The sequence below is a fragment of the Podarcis tiliguerta genome (genome assembly GCF_965153285.1).
Source record: "Podarcis tiliguerta genome assembly, chromosome: 11".
Classification (NCBI taxonomy): Eukaryota; Metazoa; Chordata; class Lepidosauria; order Squamata; family Lacertidae; genus Podarcis; species Podarcis tiliguerta.
Window position 1 is genome coordinate 56115429 of NC_139544.1, and position 4782 is coordinate 56120210.

Genomic DNA, 4782 nt, shown 5'->3' on the forward strand with positions numbered 1-4782 from the left:
GGCTGGACCCAGTTATCACAGGTGTACTTATAATGATTCCACAATCAGGCTGTCAAACAGGAACGAGAGTTTTATTAGAGCACAGGCTAGGCTTCTTCCATGGCCTGCCCGCACGTAACCACTGAGTACCAATGATAGAAAGCAAAGCAGAGCTAAACTAAAGTAACAGATTTTTGCCTAATTACTAAGCTGGGTACTTTACAGCTAACTAACTTGTGCAGTTGGGACGTGGATGGTGCTGTGGTTTAAACCACAGAGCCTAGGACTTGCTGATTGGAAGGTTGGTGGTTCAAATCCCTGCAACGGGATGAGCTCCCGTTGCTCGGTCCCTGCTCCTGCCAACCTAGCAGTTCGAAAGCACGTCAAAGTGCAAGTAGATAAATAGGTACCACTGCGGCGGGAAGGTAAACGGCATTTCTGTGAGCTGCTCTGGTTCACCAGAAGCGGCTTAGTCATGCTGGCCACATGACCCGGAAGCTGTACGCCGGCTCCCTCGGCCAATAAAGAGAGATGAGAGCCGCAACCCCAGAGTCGGTCACGACTGGATCTAATGGTCAGGGGTCCCTTTACTTTTACCTTTACCTTTACCTTTAACTTGTGCAGTTAGGTAATTTCTAATTACTAAACTGTGTAGCTAAGGAAGATCCCCAGTGCCAACAGGAAGAAATATATAAGGATACAGCAGTAGGCACCCAATATTTATTTTATTTTTAAAATTATATACCGCCCTATACTCGGAGGTCTCAGGGTGGTTCACAGAACAAAATCAAAATATAAAACCACAAAATATATAATCAAAATAATCAACAACTCAATAACCTCCCCCCCAACCCCCCCACATTTTATTTATTTATTGCAATTGTTTTTTATTGATTTTCATATTATATATTTATACATTCTTACAATATTAGTAACCACTTCCCTCTATCCCTCTTCTGGTTTTCCTGTTTCAACACTATAATATTTACACATTGATTTATATCAGCATACTGTTCATATGAGGGACGCAAGTGGCACTGTGGGTTAAACCACAGAATCTAGGGCTTGCCGATCAGAAGGTTGGTGGTTCGAATCCCCGCGATGGGGTAAGCTCCCGATGTTCGGTCCCTGCTCCTGCCAACCTAGCAGTTTGAAAGCACGTCAAAGTGCAAGTAGATAAATAGGTACCGCTCTGGTGGGAAGGTAAACGGTGTTTCCATGCACTGCTCTGGTTTGCCAGAAGCAGCTTAGTCATGCTGGCCACATGACCTAGAAGCTGTCCCTTGGCCAGTAAAGTGAGATGAGCACCGCAGCCCCAGAGTCATCTGCAACTGGACCTAAAGGTCAGGGGTCCCTTTACCTTTACCCTTTACTGTTCATATCTATACATAGTTCTTTCTATATGATATCTTTATTGCCATTGTCCCATACAGAACAATGAAATTGAAAAATCTACATAAGACATTCAAAAACCTCTAAAAACTCTGAAACCCCATTTTAAAATACAATATACTCCTATAGAGACTCCTTACACTGCGTTTAGAATGCTCCCTCAATAGAACGCTCCAACAATTATACGTTGTAAGGTTTATCTCAAACGTGCCAGTGTTCTTACATGTAAACAGTGTTTACACATTTTAAAAGGGCATAGGATGTCAATCAAATCAACCAAAGGCCTGGTTAAAAAGGAACATATTTGTCTGGTGCCTAAATGCGTATAAAGAAGGTGTGAGGCACACTCCCCTGGGGAGAGCATTCTATAGACTGGGAGCCACTGCAGAGAAGGCCCTTTATTGTGTTGCCACCCTCTGGGCCTCTCAAGGTGGCACCTATAATAAAAGCTCTCCAGAGATTACCATGAAGTTTTGGGGACACCTCTGCTCATTTGGTGTTGGGTTGAAAGAAACGACAGACGAGTGACAAGTGTCATATGGGAGTCATCTCTTGAGCATGTCTCGGAGAGTCCCTTTTATTGAATATTACAGCATTGCCACATATGTGCTTGTTGCTGATTGGTTAACACAAATCATATGCAAGGGTTGCATATAGGCATTAATCATCAATAGATTAAAGGTTGGGAAAGGGAACACAGAATTGGACAGGTATGAAAACCTCCTTATTAGACTATTACTAGTGATTGATATAGCAAAACTTAAAAGGGCATAACTATCGCATTCATAGATGTGGTCAACCATGCATTAAGAACAGGTCAGGGTACGATGTTTCATGAACTCAATGTGAACTAAACATTCTAGGGTGGGTGAGGAAGGAATGCTTCAGCTCAGAGCGGTTTGCCAGACTCATGTGCAGAAGCAAAACCTCCCATCAATTTGGCTAATGCAAATAACGTTACATTCTGGTAACAAAAGCAGGTGGTTGACTGGAATAAGGATACCTGCGGGAGCATTCAAGCTGCTCCCTAGAGAGCTCAGCCATGCAGGTCACCAACTTGGATGACATCATCTAACATGGCCGCATCCACAGTGCAGCCTCTCTAGGAAGCAGCTTGAACATCACCATTTAAAACATGGACAAATTGCTTGAGATGAGTGCTGCAAACCAAAGAATAAGCGAGCTGTTTCTTTCCAACTTAAGGGAAATGTAAAGAGTGGGTCGTTTTGACTCAGCCTCAAAGAAAGCTAGGATATTCAGAGTTACACTGTCTGTAACAGTACATTTAGCTGTCAGGGCTCATTTTCATTGACAATTTCCTCCTTCACGAATTTCTCTGACCCAGCTTCCCTCCATCTTGGGTCTCCAAAGGTTGTTGGACTACAACTCCCATCATCCCCAGCCATCATGGCCAATCACTGAGGATGATGGAAGATGTTGTCTGGCAACATCTGAGAAACTGTCTGGTGCTTCTACTTTATGATCTCAACTGATTTTAAAGGAGCTCTGTAAGGCACGTATGATTAACCACAATGGAGGTGGCAGAGACAAGTGCCTTTGAGCCTCTGGGAGCCTTTGAATTATACACTCCATTCAACTGCTCTGGTCTGCTTAGATGCAACAGTGGCTACAAATGGTGGCCCCTCAACTATGGAATAGCCTCAGAGGGACTCACCAGGCACCTTCTTTAATGTCTCCTCAGTGCCAGGCAAATCCCTTTATGTTCTCCCATATTTTTTTCAAGCTTTTAAAACTGCAGCTTTTAACATCTGCTGCTTTTACATTTTCCGTTTAAATTCTCCATTCTCGTAGCTTTGAACGGGTTTTTATGCTCTTTTTAAGGTCGCTTGGTGCTTGATAATGGTCCTCAGCTGTTTTATAATTGCTCAATGCTGCTGTTATATGGGTTGAGTTTTGGGTTTTGATGTTTTATATTGCATCACGGTCATTTTTATTTTCTTTAAGTGAAGCCCTGGCAGTGATTGTTATGGGTCATCCCTCATTATTAAATTTCTGTACCTCCTAGATCAGAACTCTCAGGTGAGTTTACAAGTCCATCAATACATAAGAAGAATCTTGAGAGCCAGTGTGGTGTAGTGGTTAAGAGCAGTAGTCTCGTAATCTGGGGAACCGGGTTCGCGTCTCCGCTCCTCCACATGCAACTGCTGGGTGACCTTGGGCCAGTCACACTTCTCTCAAGTCTCTCAGCCCCACTCACCTCACAGAGTGTTTGTTGTGGGGAAGGAAGGGAAAGGAGATTGTTAACTGCTTTGAGACTCCTTCGGGTAATGATAAAGCAGGATATCAAATCCAAACTCTTCTTCTTCTTCTTCTTCTTCTTGGATCAGGCTGATGGCCAGTGTAGTCCAGCATCTCTGTCTCACAGTGGGCGTCTAGATGTTTATAGGAAGCCTGCATGTTTGCAACAGCACACTTGATCCACTAGTGATCTCCAGCAACTGGTCTCCAGAGGTACAATTGGAGGTAGAACTTAGTCATGGCTAGTGGCCTTAGAAAGCCTTGTTATCCTTCATGAATTTGTCTAATCTTCTTCTTCTTCTTCTTCTTCTTCTTTTATTTTATTTTTAAAACATCTGTATTACATTTTCAAAATTTACAAAAAAGAATAAATAATAACAACAAATCATAAAGAAAATAAAAACCAAAAAAAACAAAGCATATTTATCAAATACCACATTATTTAAGGAGTACAAACCATGACTTGAATATTCTATACACAAAATTCCTAGAAAGAAGTTACCTTCATATTTCTTCTTTCCGCCCATTTCCTCACAGTTACTTTCTTTCCCACTAAACTGCTTTGAGTCCCTTATAGGTTTGTTGACTTCCCTCTATCTCTTTGCAGTTTTAGTTCTACTATTGCATTTCAATAATCTGCATTCAATTGTTTATCAAGACATTAGGGGGAAAAAATCCCCTTTCTGTGAAATTAATGTCTAATCTTCTTTTAATGCCATTCAAGTTGGTGGCCGTTGCTACAACTCAAGAATTCCTCAGGTCGCAAGAAAATTATTGGCACAAAAATGAAAGCAAGAAGAATTACCGACGAAAGAAGAATGGAGGACGAAATTGATGAACTATGCAGAATTAGATAAATTAACAGGAAGGATTCGAAACCTGCGGGACCAGAGATTCTTAGAAGCAGTGGTGTAGCGTGGGGGTGCAGGGGGGGCCGGCCGCACCGGGCGCAACATCGGGGGGGGGCGCTCGCACTTGCAGCTCTCTGCCCCTACCTGGCTCCCTCTCTCTCTCTCACTGTAGTGCTGGCCATGCAAATCCGATCCGAGCCGCCGGGTCGCCGCCCACTGTGGAGGGGAGGGTGCCAGGCGTGCGGTGCGGTGCGGAGAGAGAGTGAGGGACTATCTGGGGGAGGGACAGTGCAGGGGGGGC

General features: G+C 43.4%; 1 long non-coding RNA gene across 1 annotated transcript; it reads left to right on the plus strand.

Moving 5' to 3' along the window:
• The first annotated feature begins 2793 nt into the window (after nucleotides 1-2793).
• LOC310659651 lies at nucleotides 2794-4421 on the plus strand. Its single transcript, XR_014502906.1, has 3 exons — nucleotides 2794-2888; nucleotides 3398-3411; nucleotides 4390-4421. It is a non-coding gene; the product is annotated as an uncharacterized lncRNA (long non-coding RNA).
• Nucleotides 4422-4782: the final 361 nt, after the last annotated feature.